Source organism: Mauremys reevesii, linkage group 22, assembly GCF_016161935.1.
Source record: "Mauremys reevesii isolate NIE-2019 linkage group 22, ASM1616193v1, whole genome shotgun sequence".
Classification (NCBI taxonomy): domain Eukaryota; kingdom Metazoa; phylum Chordata; order Testudines; family Geoemydidae; genus Mauremys; species Mauremys reevesii.
In genome coordinates, this window is record NC_052644.1 from 284,766 (window position 1) to 303,077 (window position 18,312).

The 18,312-nt window shown below is 43.6% G+C and overlaps 1 protein-coding gene across 12 annotated transcripts in view; it reads right to left on the reverse strand.

Moving 5' to 3' along the window:
• The window catches only part of LOC120388892 (leucine-rich repeat and fibronectin type III domain-containing protein 1-like protein), a 218,216-nt gene that overhangs the window by 126,481 nt on the left and 73,423 nt on the right, over window positions 1-18,312 (reverse strand). The gene's annotated exons all lie outside the window — the stretch shown is intronic.

Here is an 18,312-nt window from a genome sequence, read left to right on the forward strand (position 1 = left end):
ACACCACTCTGTCTTTTTGATTTTATGGAGAATGAACTGTTGAATAATTCAAGTGACTGAGTATGGTGTAGCATCTTAAACAATTGCTAACAAACGCCTATTTTAAATGGACAACTTAATCCATTTTAAAAGGCTAAATGAGCATTTTGGGTGTATGCAAATGTTTGAATTTTCCTTTAACAATTAGCCCTTAAACTTGAAAGGGGCCTCATGTTATGTCCTGGGAGTGGTTCCAGCCCTCCAGGCAAGGTGACAGGGTGTGCAATTATTTCTTACGCTGTTATTTAGGTGTTATGAATTTGAGCAGAGCCATGGGATGGAAAGTAGCACTGAGTGGTTCCAAATGTTGTAACTGTAATTAGAGCAATAAGAACTCAGCAGTCAGGCATTAGTGTTAGCTAATTGAAAGCACTGGGCAGTTAAACATCCTGAAGCAATGCCAACAAGGGCAATTATCACGTGTTGCATGCATTTGAGAAACTTTTTTTTTTTATTGAACTGCTAGTCAGTGCCTCAAGCGTACATCAGGTGAGAGTGTCTGTCATGCTTTCATCAATGGGCCGGTACCTGCTCAGGGCAGTGACTGGATTAGATCACTGTAGCTGCAGACATTCTGGAGTGACAGAGTCAGAATGATGGACGATCAGAACAGTCACAGGAAGGTCTGAATACAGTGAACTTATAAAGGGGTTTAGCTTCTTCAAAGATTATGGGCTGCATCAATCACTACTTGAGAATTACCCATACAGAGGTCAGGTAACTCCTTCAGGTGCCCCAGCATACTTCCCTAGTTCTTTCTATGGAGTGGGAGCTTCCCAAATTGGCAGAAACACTTGGAAGAAGAAATATATGGGTAGTAAACTGTCCATCAATCGTACCAAGCCACAGACACCTCACTCAATTTAACCCTACCACTCGAAGAGTCTTTCCTTAAGGTGATTACTATCATCATCAGCAGAGGCAGCACTTCTAGCAAAAGTGATAAATGAATAATAGAAATAGAGATAGTCAAGCAGCAATATGTTTTCTTCCCAAAAAGGGCACCAACTCATAGATGAGGGCATAAAGGTACCTTTTAGGTCACAGGTGGGCAAACTATGGCCTGCAGGACCATCCTGCCTAGCCCTTGAGCTTCCAGCTGGGGAGGCTAGCCCCCGGCCCCTCCCCTGCTGTCCCCCCTCCTCTGCAGCCTCAGCTCGCTGTGGTGCCAGCGCTCTGGGTGGCGGGGCTGCGAGCTCCTGCTGGGCAGCGTGGAGGCATGGCTGGCTCTGGCCGGGCGGCGCGGCTGCTAGACATGCTGCTCTGAGCAGCATGATAAGGGGGCGGGGAGGTTGTATTGGGGGCTGGGGGTCCTGGGGGGTAGTCAGGGGACAGGGAGCAGGGGGCAGTTGGATGGGGTGGAGGTTCAGGAGGCAGTCAGGGTATGGGGGGGTTGGATAGGCGTGGGAGTCCTGGGGGCCTGTCAGGGGCGGGGTGTATAGGGGTGGGGCATACAGGGGACAGGGAGCGGAGGGGGTTGGATAGGGGGTGGGATCCTGGGGGGTGGTTAGTCCCAGGAGGGGGCGGTCAGGGGACAAGGAGTTGGGGAGAGGTTGGATTGGTCGGGGGTTCTGAGCGGGGCAGTCAGGGGGCAGGAAATGGGAGGGGACTGATAGGGGGTGGGAGCTAGGCTGTTTGGGGTGGCACAGCGTTCCCTACATGGCCCTCCATACAGTTTTGGAACCCTGATGTGGCCCTCAGGCCAAAAAGTTTGCCCACCCCTGTTCTAGGGCATCATTTTCAATTTCATGCCTCACACAGAAAAGAATGCACACTAAATTGGTACAGATCTTCTCATGCCATGTTTTGATATCTAAACATAATATCCCTTTTAAGTAATTCTAAGACACAACCAAGAAGTATTCGCCAGTTCAAATGTAGTTATGGTTAACTCAGCACAAAGTTTCTGCTCGGATACTGGATACAGGCTTGTAGAATTATCTTAGCTCTGAGCAGAAGGCTGTCTTGGTTAGGGTTACAGTTGATAGACTCATAATAGGCATGGCACCAAAACACCATCTTCAACACAAGTACCGGATGACTTCTTAGTCCTTCCTAACTCTCCCTAGAGCAGGGAATTATATTTTATAGGAAATTTTCATTGTGCAAACCTTTCTGGAGCTGGCATTTCAAAATCTGGCAGAACCAAGTAGCTGTGGCCCTAACAGAGCCATTTTGCAACTAGCAGCTATTTGCTGAACCTTCCCCCCCCCCCCCCAGTTTGTAAGTTCCCATTATGTTTTCTGTTTTTCGTTACTGAAGGTATGGCACATTTTTACAGTAAGGATGACTTAAATCAGAGTTTCCACTATCTATCTACAATGCTTCATTTGAGAGGTGAGGTATTATTATTTAATAAAACAAGTGGGTATGAATTTGATGCTTCATTAAAGAGTTTTGTCCATCTCCAGCCAATTGATATTTATTTTACAAAATAAATGCATGTTTATATACAAAGTATCTGGAGGGTTTGGGGATTTTATGGGTAATATGCAGCTTTTGCAAAGTGTTGTCTATCTGAGGGAACCTACCCTCACTGTATTTCTGTGCAAAGACTGAAAAAAGGCTTATCTACTCTGCTGGAATCTGAGATCACTTTCTGGTAATGAATCATAGAATCATAGAATCATAGAATTCAAGATCAGAAGGGACCATTATGATCATCTAGTCTGACCTCCTGCAAGATGCAGGCTATCCTATCATACCATCCTCCATAAACTTATCTAGCTTAATCTTAAAGTCATTTAGCACTGAGCTGAAATAATTCTTCTCCTTCCTGGTATTTATCCCTCTGATATATTTAAAGAAGGCCTTCCATTCCTCGATCATTCTAGTGGCCCCTTCTTTGTACCTGTTCTAGTTGAAATTCATCCTTCTTAAACATGAGAGAAAAACACACACACATACTCCAAATGAGGTCTGACTAGCACCTCCTTATCCCTACTAGAAATACCACATCACATTGCCTACTCATAGTCATCTTGCGATCAACCAGGACTCCTAGGTCCTCTCCTCCTCCCTTACTTCTCCAACTGGCGCCCCCCCTTATAACTAAAGTTCTTGTTAGACATCCCTAAATGCATAACCTTACACTTCTCACTATTGAATTTCATCCTGTTACTAATACTCCAGTTTACAAGGTCATCTAAATCTCCTGGAGAATATGGTGTCATCCGCAAACTTTATCAGCCCCACTCTACTCTGGTTCCCAGGTCAAAGCAATAAATAGATTGAATAAAAATCACCCCAAAACCGAGCTTGAGGAACTCCACACACAACCCCTCCAACAAGTTCGTTCCCCTTCAATACTACTCCTCTGTACCCTCCCTTTAACCAGCTCCATCCACCTCTGGATTTTTCACCCATCCGCAAACTTTATCAGCCCCACCTACTCTTGGTTCCAGGGTCAGCAATAAATAGATTGAATAAAAAAACCCAAAAACCGAGCTGAGGGAACTCCACTGGTAACCCTCCACCCACAGTTCCCCTTCAATACTACCCCTGCAGTCTCCCTTTAACCAGCAGCTCTTCCACCACTCTTTTCTTTTTCACCCATCTTTTCCAATTTAACCAGTAATTCTTCATGCACTGAAATCCAGATATATGAGATCCACCGCATTTCCCTCTCTAAAAAAATCTACTCTCTCAAGAAGAAGATCAAGTTGGGTTTACCACTCTCTCTTTTAGATTTTTCCATGACTTTGCATACTACAGATGTTAGACTAACAGGCCTATAATTTAATATTCTAGGATGAAGATTATCCTATCTTCATTCCCATCGGTCCCTCTATCCCTATTCCTTAGCCCTTCATTAGCCTCATTAAAGACCGAGGCAAAGTATTCGTTCAGATATTGTGCCATTCCAAGATTATCCCTAATCTCCACTCCATTTAAGATTTTTTTCCCCCTCCCTTGAGAGTGTCTGAAAACGATCACTCTAAACCAGATACGTGCAAATTTCCTGGGCAGATAGAGACCCATTTTCCAAAGTACCAGAATTACTCAAGGTTCAGCAGTTCGGTACATCTCCAGCTCTTTAGGTGACAATGACTGATAATGGAGGAAGACACAGGTGGCACAAAATCTGCTTTAGGAACCCATTTTAAAAGTTTGAGTCAGTTCTAACTGACAGTTCTTTTTGCCTACAGAAGATAGTTCCTGTTGCATACAAAAGTGCAGTTATTTTTCCCTACAGAGTGCGTGGGGAGGTGGAAAAGCAGGAAATATAAAAACACAGTTCCCTATTGAGTGGACTAAATCCTAAAGAGAAAAAAAAAGGCAAATTGCCACTTATGGAATAAGTTTAGTTGCCTTCTATTTGCAAAAGAATTAGTCATGGGGGAGCTGTGCTTTTGCAGCTGAAATATGAGTTCATAAGGGGATTGCTGATTCTAATAAAGTCTCAAGTAGAGGACCTTGAGGTTCATAGAAACATGAAGAAAAGAAATTGGCCAATATTCAGCCTGCAGTATCTTAAAACAATCAAAATTATAAACAGCAATGCTAAAGTAGTGGAGGTGCATGACCTTACATATTTTCACGCAGAGAATTTAATATAACACAACAGCAACTTTATCACTAAACATAAGAAACAGGAGTGTGTTCACAAAGGGTCATATAGACTGATAACAGAATTCAAATTAAAGATCCCTGTGATGAGGCTTCATTTAGAAAAGCACTGAAAGGCATTTATGAGAAGAAATACAGTATTGGATTATGACCCTTCAGAAAACACTTTCTAATAAGATTGTAAGTAAGTTAAATATATGGGAAATGTAGGGAAAGAAAACTCTTCCTAGTTACATGTATAAAGCATCAATAAATACCTCTTGAGCACGTCTATCACATAAGATAAGATGTCATTTATAAATTACTTGGACGTATTGAATATAAAAACGTTAATGTTCTAAACTAGGAGCATTTACAATGTGAACTGAAGGAACATCTATCTAATAAAACATTCATTCATCTGCAGATTTTTTTTTACACTGTAGATAAAGCACTAATGAATGTTATAGGAGAAAAAACTGTCCCAGCTAATGAGAGATCAAATCTAATTGCAGGGTGTCCTGGAAACATACTCTCTGGGTTGAGTGGCTGGAGAACTCTGGGACTACAGCTTAATTAAATGGCATTTTGAAGATGTCAGGATGGGTGCATCTTGTGTGTATGGAATTAAAATAGTAAAGTTAATTTATGAAGTGAGTACTGGCTGAGTGCAGATAAGAAATCAGTTTTTCGCAATAGAAAATATCAATTATTGTATCAAGGGAACTGTGCAGTAGGGATGGGCAAATGCCTACTGAATAGTAAACTATTTGGAAATATTTGGATTCAGAGTTTGATAAAACTAACCCTGTATCTTTCCATTGTAAAGTGACTTTATTATGGGCACTGATGCAGGTAGGGGTTGGAGAGCAGTAGTCGCACACAGCTTGCTGGGTTCAATAAAGAAAGACAGCCCTGAAAGCGTGTGCCCGAAATTGCAAAGACAGTTTATTATTAGTTTTGCTGCTGCTGTAATTATGCCAACAGTGCATTTGGGGCTGTACGAGACACAAAAATAACAACTGTCCCTGCCTTGAAGTGCTTACAATGCAAAAGAGAGACGAGCGACCAAGGTGAACTGAGAGGTGAGTTAAAAACAAGCTACATTTAGCTATTCTGGTCTAACGCACGGATGTGTGGGATAAAGTGGGAATGACATGCGATTTGGGTTAGCATTTGATGGCCTGCAGTTTTGGCTGACCTCCAAATCTTCGCATGTCCAAACCTTAGGACTAGACAACACTTAGAAAGTTTGCTGGTGCAGCTACACCTGTATAGCTATTCCAGCAAAAACTCAGTGCAGATAGACCTTATATCAGCAAAAAATGCTTCTACAGTAACGCTTATTCCAGTTCAGTGAGCAAAACAAACAATACTAGCAAAAGTTCTTTTATGTCCATATAAATGCATCTACATTAGGGTTTTAGCTGGTATAGAAATGTTGCAGCAGCTAAGCCAGCTGCTGTGCACTTGGACAATGTGGAGGAGAGGAAGATGATAAATAGTTTCTGCCATCCCTGATGCTGTAATAGCAATTGTCCTTTCAATATGGGACACGAAACACAAAATCAGCAACAAAAACTTTTAGCTCCTTTTTCTCTGACGGACAGGAGGAATCTTGAACCCAACCTTGCTGCCTAAACAGCATCTGGGGACACAGAAGACTCAGCAATCCCCTTGAGGTGAAAGCTGAAGCTCAGTTTAAAGCTTTTTAAACTTGTCCCAGGAAATAGTGTCGTAATGGCCCTGGTTCTGCAGCCACTGAATTGAGGAAACTTTGCAGTTTACTTCAGTGGGTGCAAGATCAAGCCCAATTCTGGGGAAAGCCAAGAAGACCCATAGCTGCCATAAAAGGGATGTGCCTGCACGACATCGCAGACAGTAAAGCTAAGAGCCATTCATTAATATTATTAGACACTCCTATTAACTACATTCAATGATGTAAACAGATTACAGGCATGGTTAGAGCATAAAGTTGTAAAGGCAACATAACTAACATTTCCTATTCATCACTGCCTTCCATTTGTATGTGACTGTAAGCAACACCTTGTTTGTGTTCAATGACTCGTTCACTGTTTCTTTTCCGTCCTTGGCCTATGACTCTCAAATAGGAACATAGGACCTGCCAATAATACGGGTCACAATAAGCAAAAGGGGCCAAAATATACCCTGATGTAAGTAGGTGCCACTCCAGGTCTAAATCTTTCCCAGAAACAGAATTACAAAACCCAGTCTGAATTTGCACAATAGTTTTGAGCATGTATTTTCTTTTGTGTTTGTAATTTCAATGCTAGTGAAAACCGGCAGACTGACAGCTTTGAATGTCTTTATCCCAGAACAGAAACAACACTAGCAGCAGCAGAAAGCAAAAGCTTCCCATGCGACCCACCAATGCACCTCAAAGTTCCACTGGAGGGACCATTACAAGAAATGCTTTATATTCAATCCCTGGCTTCTCTACTGAGAATGCTAACAAGGAGCCATTTAGTGACAGTGAACCTTTTCTCGCTTGGAACGGGACTGAGATACCTAGGACAGACTTTATATAAGCTTGTATTGTCCAGCACAAGGCTGGGCAGTACAAGATGTACATTTCTGGGGAAACGTCTGGGATTGTGCTGGGGTCACCCGGCAGTATAATTCAGTCTGGTAAGAGACGAGGTGTGACTGGCAGGTTATAGGTACACACACACTAAGATGGGAGTGACTTACATGCCAAAGGGTGTTTGTGAGCAGTCCTGACAGGAGGCTACAGCAGCAAAGCAGTGTAAAGTGCATCCCAGGTTAGAGGGCAGGGGTGGCACAGTTACTCACTAGTCTAGATTGTACCCTGGGTATATCACAGATCCTCAAACACATCCCAATCTCAGGGGATGGTGTCGCAGGGTATCAGGCTGCAGAGGATAAAGGGGGGCGGAACTCGCTCCATTTCGGAGACTGCGGCCCCTCACCTTCTGGGCAGTGAGGCCTAGTGGCCAGAGTCTCTGGAGCTGCCCTCGCCCACAGGGCAACCAGGCCTAGCAGACCAAGTCTCTGGAGCCACCCTCACCCACAGTGAGTGTTCAACCCTTGCTGGGCCAGTGTGGGATTGATACATCCAGTCACAAATGGCCACTGAACATTTTGTTGCTGTTAACTCATTAAAAGCTTAAAATGGAAATCTCTTTTTCTATCCCATTTACATGACACTTCAGATCTGCAGTCAGGGTGCCATGTATCTCACCTGTCACAGAATTATTCATCAGTCCAAGGTTACATTTGAAAGGAATGTTTCTAGACCTTCTGGTTTTGGGAAAAAAATAGGATGAGCCCAAGTCTGCAAGCAGCATGGGACAATAGTTCTGAGTTGGGACATGTCACATCTTTCACATCATGGGGTGTTCAGTTTGTCATTTTGAAGTATCGGTTTCAACACCAACATGAATTGTCTCACTACTGACTATTTTAATAGAAACATCCAGTTGATGTGGTTACTCTAGAATCACAGATGATCAGGGTTGGAAGGGACCTCAGAAGGTCATCTAGTCCAATCCCCTGCTTGAAGCAGGACCAATCCCCAAACAGATTTTTGCCCCAGATCCCTAAATGGCCCCCTCAGGAATTGAGCTCACAACCCTGGGTTTAGCAGACCAATGCTCAAACCACTGAGCTACCCCCCCTTAAACAGCCTCCTCCTGTGCCAGCCTACATGTGAAAAGCCCCCATGTGCCTCCTACTCACCTGGCCAAATCTCCAAATTCACCCCATGACTTCTGTGATACAGTTATTCATTGTCAACAAAAAAAAAAAGTCTTTGGCATACAGACCACTGAAAATGTTTCCTAGTGACAAAAATGATCTCCTCTCTTCATCTCCTGACTTCCACCTCCCATAACCTCATGATTTCTCTACCCTAGCAAGTCCTTGCAGGCTCCACTGAACTTGAACCTGACTGTACGATTTCCTTTTTTCCCCTACTGGCTAAGTCACTGCAGCTCACCCAATGGCTTTGAGATGTCATGAAGGGCTGCTGCCAATTAAGCACTTGCTAGGACAGTAGGCTCTTCAAATTAGAGTTTGCTGCTCCCCTTACCCACCAAGGAGTCTCTGCCACACACGCAAGCAGGATTTAATTATCTGAACAACAGGAGTGACTCGTAAATGTCCAAAGATGAAGATTATGTTTGTTATAATGTAGGGACCTGCTCTGAAAGTTCAGCAGTGTCTCTCAGTGTCAGGCACTCATCCCAACACCCATTATTTTCCTTGGCGCTCACCTGCCTGTATCTCCGAGAGCACTGAGGTAGAACGGTGGCACCTCTAAACTAGCTAGGCAGGATCCTTAACAAGGCTGACTTGGCATTTCTACAGCAGCCTCTGAATCAAACTATGGAATATATTTCACTAATTACATGGAAGGGGAGAAAGAAGCAAATTAAGAGCAGTTGTGGCTAACAACCCAAGGGGCATAGAGAATAATAAACACTATATGGAGATAGACCTATCTCATAGAGCTGGAAGGGACCCTGAAAGATCATTGAGTCCAGACCCCTACCTTCACTAACAGGACCAAGTACTGATTTTGCCCCAGATTCCTAAGTGGCCCCCTCAAGGCTTGAACTTACAAACCTGGGTTTAAGCAGGCCAATGCTCAAACCACTGAGCTATCCCTCCCCTGCTCTCACAGCTCCCCTGGAAAAACCTGTCTTCTAGAAGGCTGCCGTGTACTATTACTCCCTTGTCAGAAGGTGCTGTGCATGCCCACATGAGGGCAGGATACGACTCTTGTTACTTATCTAACATTTTAATTCCTCCAGTTTCCTTTTCCCTATAATGGAGTTATCTGTTTTAAAACAGTTATTTAATTAACCTGATCATCCCTCCTTTAAGAACACTACAGCTGACACACAGGCCTACAGAAGCAAGAAGGTTCTGAGATGAGGATAGCATAATCTTAGGCTGCTGGGCACTATTACACCCCCTCTGCAGTATGTCTTTAAATTGTAGTATATTTTGTCATCCACAGGAAATGAACAGTCTCACTGGATGATGACATGATGCCATTGTAATAAATGATATACAGGAACGCTCTTCAGGGAACTTCAGATCACTGTAAAACGGTCTGTTTGAAATGTCCCAGAAAAACGGACTCATGTGAAATCTGAGTAGTTTCCAAGGCTCAGTCCCTTCTGAAGTCTGAGTGACAGTTCATTGGCTTCCCTAGGCAGGAAGTTAAATTGTAATGGGTGGGCTGAGAAATGGCAAGTTAGGAATGGAAGAACTGTGATAACATTTTAAGCTTGACATCGCGGGTAGAGATGAGACCCAGTTTGGGAGAAGGGGGAAGTGATAAACTACTAGAAAAAGACAAAAAAGTAAAGTGTACTCAGTAGGAATAGTGCAGCATCCCTTAAATTGTTTGAGTCCTTTAGGGCAGGGGTTCTCGACCTTTTTCTTTCTGAGACCCCCCACAACATGCTATAAAAACTTCAGGGCCCAGCAGGGGAGTGGGGGACTCGGGGCTCTGGGTCGGGGTGGGGGGGGGCGGGCTCAGGCATAGGTGTAGTTTGACTTCTATTGGGGGGGGGCAGGGGCCAGCAGGCTCAAGCCACCTCCACATGGCAGGGTCCAGAGACAGAGTGCCACCTCCACCCAGACTAACCTCAGCCACCCAGCCTGTCTAGGTTTGGGGGGAGGGGTGCGCAACCAAAAATTATAACTCAAAGGTGGGGGGCTCAGCTCAAAAAGTTTGAAAACAGCTCAGGGTGCAGGGAGGGGGGTAGCTAGGAGCCGTGTGGGGGCAGAGAGGTAGCTCAGGGAGGGGGTAGCTGGGGCTATGTGTGGGCAGGGGATAGAGGGAGAAGGGTCTGGCTGCAGGGAGCTAAAGACAAAGTACCTGAGTGGAATAGGGCTGGGGACAGGCTGAGGAGCTCCAGCCTGGCATTGGGCTAAAAGGTACTGGGGGTTGCAGAGGCCAGGCCAAGAGGTCCAAACCCCTTTGCCTATGATGAGTGGCTGATACTGCAATCTGCCCCAGTGAATGGGGGCTAGATAGAGACTGGGTGGTAGCTGAAAACTGAGGCAAAGTGGGGATAGTGGGTGGGGGTTCCCTAGGGAGGGGAGACCCTAAGACTGAGGGGTTCCTGCCAGGGGGCAGCACCCAGAGAAAGGGGCACTGGGGTCCTGGGAGGGACATGGGACCAGAGGACTGGCCTGCAGAGGGTGCGCTGGAGGCTGGAAATCAAGCTAATTCCCTGAGACCCCAGCAGGAGGCACTTCAGGGGTGAGTCTGCTCCTCTATTGGGCTGTGTATGGGAAGGGGGGGTAGCTAGGGGCTGTGTATGGGAAGGGGGGGGTAGCTGGGGGGGGGCTGGCTAGGGGCTGTGTGCAGGCAGAGGGGTAGCTCAAGGAGGGAGGGGGGCCTGGAGCAGTGAACCGCGGCCAGTGGCAGCCACGATCGGCCAAACCTGCCCACGAGGCAGGTAACCAAACTGGCCCGGCCCACCAGGGTGCTTACCCTGGCAAGCTGTGTGCCCAAAGGTTGCTGATCCCTGGTCTAAGCATTAGACCTGGTTTGGGACAGTGTCTCTAATGCAAAAGACTGCCCAGTGTGCACTAGCCGTGAGGCTCCCCCCTCAACAGCTCAAATCACTGAGAGCTGTGTTAAGTGGTGGGCCCTGAAGACATCTGGGCAATCAGCCAGCAGGGGGGCTGGTGGAGAGGATCAGAGTAGAGCCTGGTGGAGAGCGCAGCCGGCAGGACGGCTGGCAGAGAGGTGCACTGAGTTGCCAGCAGGGCAGCTGGTAGAGGGGGTGGCAATCAAGTGCCTGAGCAGTTGAGTGAGTAAGGTGCCTCCTCCCCACCCCGCAGGTGAGATGTGAACTCTGCAGATGCACCTCTGAACCCTGAGTCTGCAATAACCAAGGACAGCAACTGTGAGTGGGGTGCAGAGAAGGGACAGGCACATTGAAGGGACTTTTGGGTTGCTGGAATCAGAGGCATAAAGAACACTGCCCAACTTACTTGGGGGTGGGTCTTTTGCTCATGGTTTATGCTTATAAACCCTGTTTGCAGTGTTCCCCCAAATTAATGCCTCCTTTTATTTTTTTGCTATATTCAGAGTCTGTGCTAGCAAGAGGGGAAGTATTGCCTCTTAGAGGCACCCAGGGGGTGGTGTGTAATTATCCCATGTCACTGGGTAGGGGCTTGAGACAGATTTTGTGTTCTAGTTTTTAAAAGAAACACCTAGATACTGAATGCAGCCCTTGTTGCTGCCAACTCTGACTGGCAAAAGGGTTACACACATTATGTGTATTCAGTAAACAGTTATTTGGACCCTAGTGAGCTGGCATGGTTCCTTCATGTGATGGTAGTTATGTAAACAGCAAAAGATACAACACATGGGAAAGTTGTTGTTTTGTTTTTTTTTAAAGTACAGATTCCAGAGTATCACTAAAGATCCAACCAGCCACAAGGACTTTGGGTTTTCAAAGGAAAAGGTCACATACCCAAAATTCTGCATGTGACACACATCTCTTCCTAATTTCTAAACAATCAATTAGATCCTTGAAATTCTTGGTGTTCAATCTCCACTACTACTGACTGCCCCCCTCCCCTTCTGTCCTAGCCTACAGTTTCCATGGAATTTAAAGTCACAGCATAATGATTTCTGTAGACTTGCAGCAATAGTTGTGTCAGTCTATTTTCCATTGTTACATGGTGTCTATGCCCTAGACTTCACCTTGTGCCAATGCTAAACCTCTTTCCTATCTATTTGGAATTAGTGCAATAATACAATGGAGTTAAAATGTAACAATTTAAATTTCCACTTTCTGTTTAAGAGCCAATACGTTCTTAATCACAAGACACAGGATAAGAAGGAATTCATGAGGAAGGCTATTTTTATGGTTGAAGTGCTGGATTGGGATTGAGGACATCTGGGTTGTGTTCCTGGCTCTGCTGCAGACCTTGAATATGACTCTGAGCAAGTCATTTCACGCCCCTCTGAATTTCACCATCTGAAAATTGGGCACAATACTGACCCCTCTCACACTGATGGCCAAAAGTTTAATTCATTAACTCACTAAAATGCCAGATGCTTCAGACAGGCACTTTACAAACACTTCTTGCCCATGTGCTTTAATACCTGCCAATACTAAAGATTCTTGGTGCAGTGCAGACCAAAGATCACCAGCTGTACTGAACCATAGTGCTTTAATGATGACAAATCCCCTAGAAACTGTAGTTGGATAATTTACCCCTTGCCCTTCAAATTACTGTCTCTCTACAAAAAAGGAAAAGAAAAAACCTACCAACAAAAAACCCCTAAGCAAATTCCACAACATGTAATTTATCACTTCATGAGACTTAAATCTGTGCCTTCATAGCAGCGAGGCCAATGTGTTAATCAGCTCTGTCACCTTGCTCCAGCATTGCAATGGTTTACAGGTATGCTACTGAGTCCCACCTAGATTCCATTTGCTAACACCTTCTGTTAATTGCCAAAAAAAGCTGCAGTTCAAAAGTCATGTTCATTCAGTAATTTCAGGCCCCCAGAGCCCAGGATAAACCACCTAAGCATCCTGGTTTGATGAGAGCCAGCTCATTAAACATACCGAAGATGTGTGGTGTGCAGCACTTTCTAACCTGCTTAGTTTGTTTTAAAACCAACAAACAAGGAAGAAAAAGGGGGGGGGGGGGAACCCACCAGGCCAGCCTCAAGAAAATGCTTTTAATCCCTGACTAGTGGAGCCCTCGGTGACTGTTACAAATTAAACCCCAATGGCTTTTTCTGGAGGGGGGGGAACCCATCACCTGCTTCTGGATAAATTCTAACCCTGGCAGAGGAGCTAGCACAAGATCAAGATAACAAGTGAGTCTCACTTTAAGTCTCTATTGGTAAATGGGATGTAAGTGGTGCCCAGACCCTGTGCTAATTCCTCTGACTGGGCCAAATTTCACCCTCTGTGCACGCTGGTGGGACAACTTGGGGTGTCGTCCTACTCTCTATGGGCACATCTACACTGCAAAAAAACCACCACCACAAACCAACCCTGTGACAGTGAGTCTCTCTGCTGGCCTACAGACTCAGGCTTGTGGGGCTCATGCTACAGGGTTAAAAACAGCAGAGTAAATGTTACCACCCAGGTTCCAAGACCAACCCCCTCTCCAGGTTTCAGAGCCTGAGCACAAACCTGCTAATTTTAGCCCCACAGCAGGAGCACGTCTTTATTTTATTTGTTGGCAGTGCAGACCTACCCTAAAAACTCATAGCTAGACAAAATCCCGCCTTCAAATGCTTCTTCAAAACTCACTAGTTGCACCTGGCTTTCTACTGCTGCCCTCCAATCCTGTACTATCTGCTCCTGTCATCTTGTCCCACTTCATTCTCAGCTCAAAAGACATTAGAGCTTGTAAGATCCATTTGTAATAGAGATAAAAGTAGTAAAGATAATGGGGGTTAAAAACATTCATCCCTCCCTTTGCTGGCCCCTCCCACCTGTAATCTTCATTCTGTTTGTCTTGCATTGGTTGTGCTCTCATAGGGCTGTAAAGAGCCCTGCAAAGTTATGGTACTATATATTGAATAATAAATAACATGAACAGCAAAATCTATTCCTAGGAGCTGCTACTGAATAATCATTAATTATAGCAACGACCTGAGGAACTACCAAAAGAAAAGTAACCTTTCTTGATATACCATTGGCTCTTTCACAGTGACACTACAAATCTGTATTTGAGACTGATTCATTGGGTCTCATTCTCCTCTCTTACACCAGTGTAAATTAGAAATAACTAGCTCAACTGACAAAAATGGAGTTACAGCTGCATAAAACTGATGAGAGGAGAATCAGGTCCAGTGTTTCCACCATAGACCTGAGCTGGGGGTGTAACATTATGGGCATTCAAAATTACAACTGACAGACACACATAGTATATAATTAGATCACTGATCTTTAAAGTGAAACAACCGCCTTTGGTTTCAGTGGTAGCCATGTTAGTCTGTATCAGCAAACAAAAAAACGAAGAGTCCTTGTGGCACCTTAGAGACTAACAAATTTATCTGGGCATAAGCTTTCGTGGGCTAGAACCCACTTCATCAGATGTATGAAGTAAAAGATACAGGAGCAGGTATAAATACATGAAAGGATGGGGGTTGCTTTACCAAGTGTTAGGTCAGTCTAACAAGTTAAAACAATTGGGGAAATCAGGCCTAATCTGATGGTATCTAGTTTGCAAATTAATTCCAGTACTGCAGCTTCAAGTTGGAGTCTGTTTTTGAAGGTTTTTTTGTTGAAGAATTGCCACTTTTAGGTCTGTTGAGTGACCAGAGAGATTGAAGTGTTCTCCTACTGGTTTTTGAATGTTATTCCTGATGTTAGATTTGTATCCATTTATTTTGTGTACAGACTGTCCGGTTTGGCCAATGTACATGGCAAAGGGGCATTGCTAGCACATAATGGCATCAGGTTAGGCTTGAATAAAGAGTGGGAGTGGTTAGGTCCTTACAAAACCTAAACTTAATTTCCCCAATACTAATTTCTCCTTACTGTTACTCACATCTTGCCAACTGTCTGTAATGGGCCACTCTCTTACGACTTCAAAAGTTATTTTTCCTCCCTTGGTATCCTGCTCTTAATTGTTTTATCTCATTAGACTGACCTAACAGTTGGTAAAGCTTCCTTTCATGTATTTATACCTGTTCCTATATCTTTTACTTCCCACATCTGATGAAGTGGGTTCTAGCCCAAAAACTTATGCCCAAATAAATTTGTTAGTCTAAGGTGCCACAAGGATGACTTGGGGGGGGGGGGGCGCTCTTTTTTTTTTTTTTAAAAAGCCACTGGTATTTCAAAACAGCCATGATCTTTATATTAGGGCTTGTCTACACTGGCAATTGGCAGTGCTTTCATGCTCAGGGGTGTTGTCATAGGTTTATTCCCCACTTTGAACTTTAGCGTTCACAAGATGGGGACCTGCATGGACTCCTCTAAACTAAAATTCTAGTTTAGATCTGGTAAACCTGCCACCAACCAAAAATATAGTGTTTTGGTACACTTTCCATTCCTCCCAAACCTTCCCTGGGAACACAGATCCAAGCTCCTTGAATCTTAACACAAATGGAAATAATCCATTCCCCCCTCCCCTCTCCAAGTCCTTAGGAGAGATACCTGGATTCAAATTCCTTGAAATAAACAAAGAGGGATTCACTTTTCCCCCTCCCCTTCCCCTGAAAATCCAAACAAGGGAAGAAATCAATCAAGTTCTAAAAAGAAAAGATTTTATTAAAAGAAAGTACATTATCTCTGTAATACCAGGATGGAAAAATTTACAGGGTCTAACTTATAAAAACTGGAGAGACTTCCCCTCCCTCCTCCTCAGAATAATCAAAGTAATAGCAACAGAAATAAAGCTATTTCTCCAGCAAACACACAATTGCAAATGCAGAAATTAAATTATAAGACTAATTTGCCTAATACTCACTATACTGAATAGAAGAAAATACTTCAGGAAACTTTGGAGAACTTGAAGAATATGTCTGGCCTCCCTTAAATCCAAGAGAGAACGACTCAAAACAAAGAACACAGACAAAGACTTCCCTCCACAGAGATTTGAAATTATCTTGTCCCTTGATTGGTCCTCTGGTCAGGTGTTCATCAGGTTACTGAGCTTGTTAACCCTTTACAGGTAAAAGAGACTTTAACCCTTAACTGTTTATGACAGGTGTGAAAAAACCCTAGTAGCTACGACCCTCGTGGAGGTGGGTTTTTTAGAGCACTGGGAGAGAGCTCTCTCTCTCTCAGCGCTCTGCCGTGACTACACAAGCCGCGTTAAAGCACTGCCAGTGTAGACTAGCCCTTATCTTCTCTCTATGGGATAGAAGCTATTTCTAGCTTCCTTTCTTACAACAGAGTTTGTGGGAATGGAACTTGCACTCTTTACTTAGACTACACTCTCAGAGGAGTAGAATCAAACCCATTTTTCTGTTCCCATTGTCTTATTTCAAATACTTTTGGATTTAATTTTGCTATAAATCCTTCCACAGTTCCTTACCATCCTCCTTTGTTTTGACTGCCAAATAATGTTGCCACCTTAATGACCTATCGTCCAACTTACTACTACAATATTTTGAATAATTCTTAAATGGAGAAACCCTTCAAATTGATATTGACATACTGAATGATCTTCCTTCCTCCCCAGGGCTGAGTGTACAGGAGTGAAAAGAAAAGTTAAGTACAAAAATCTATTTTCTGCAGCACTTAACGCTTAACCCTGCTGCAGCTGAAATGCAGTGACCCAAATGTTTAGTAGCTATCGAGTTAAAATGCTGAAAGAGCCCATGTTCCACTACCAAGAGTTGAGACTGTCTGTTACCCAGGAATAGAATGATGCTTTACGGTATGTGGTTTGGTCCTTACCATGGCTGGCTGACTGGCAGTGGAAGTAAAACTGTGGCGGAAACAGAATGAAGAAAAAAAAAAGTGGGCTTTTGTCATGTTAAGAAAATGTGTTTTTCTGTCAAATGATACACTGAATAAATTCCATTCTGCCTCTGTAAGGAAAAGTTGGAAGTGTTCAAAATGAACAACTAATTACAAACCTCAGATCAGTGCACACTATAAGGTTCTCCTACATAGATGCTGAATGGAGTGTATCTTGTGGCTGAGATGGATAATAAATTACCTTATTGCAAGAATGGTGAGATTCCTTTTCCCTAAAAAACACTAACATGAGAGCACAGAGTCACTGCAAAAGCTGATGTATGTATGAGACACATGTAATTAATTCACTCTTACAGGAAATTACAGTAATGTTCTGGCTGAGATTCTGTGAGCTCAAAGTTTGACAGCTGGTGTGACGAAAAAATAAGTTTTGCTGCAGTTTCTGGGTAAAGATTCACAAAATATCTCTAGTTCTATAGATGCCCAAACCAGAATCCCTAACCCTACTGAGAGGATAAACACCAAAAAACCTCTTCAACTGACGGTAAGGAAAGCTAAATGTTTCTGGTAATAAATGAGGCCATGAGAGTTGGAGCAAAAAAATCCCAAATCTGAAGTTAATAGTGGGATTATGTCATGGAAAAATTACATAGTGCAAAGAGATTCTTCCTGCTACAATGCCCTCTTAAATTTACAAAAATACTCCTTTGCCCTTCTAGAGTGTCTTTTTATCAGAGGCTCTCTAATGGCTAAAAAAGGGCAGTGGAGGGAGGAAACAAACAGATCCATGCAAGGGACTGCAGAACATTATCAGTGTTTTGCTTCTACATCTGCTCTATAAGTAACACAATTATTTAAATAAGTCAGAAATCAAAGACTGTCACACTCTAGCAAGGAAATAATGTGGAAAAGTCTCAAGTGCTGCTGCATTTCTACTGCAGTACTCCTACAATGCTGCTATATTAATCTATTGATCTTTCCCTCTTCTACTTCAGGGTGCAGGAATAAGACTTGCTTGTTCTTTGCGCTCTGGGCCACATTATTCCTGTTAAAATTTAATTTAAGTCACTAGTGTTACATAAGACCCTAATTTGGCCTATTATGTATATTTTCAACTCCTATAGTGATACACACAGAACATGTAACTACCAACAAAAGGTGTTTTCTTAACTCAAGTTAAAATATCAGTGAAGACATGGCAAATGGTTTTTTTTTTTTTTTTAAACTTGGGTTAGCAGTTCACGTTAAAAGCAAACTTGCATCTCTTCACTTCTATTTTAACTCAAATTAGCTAACCTCACTC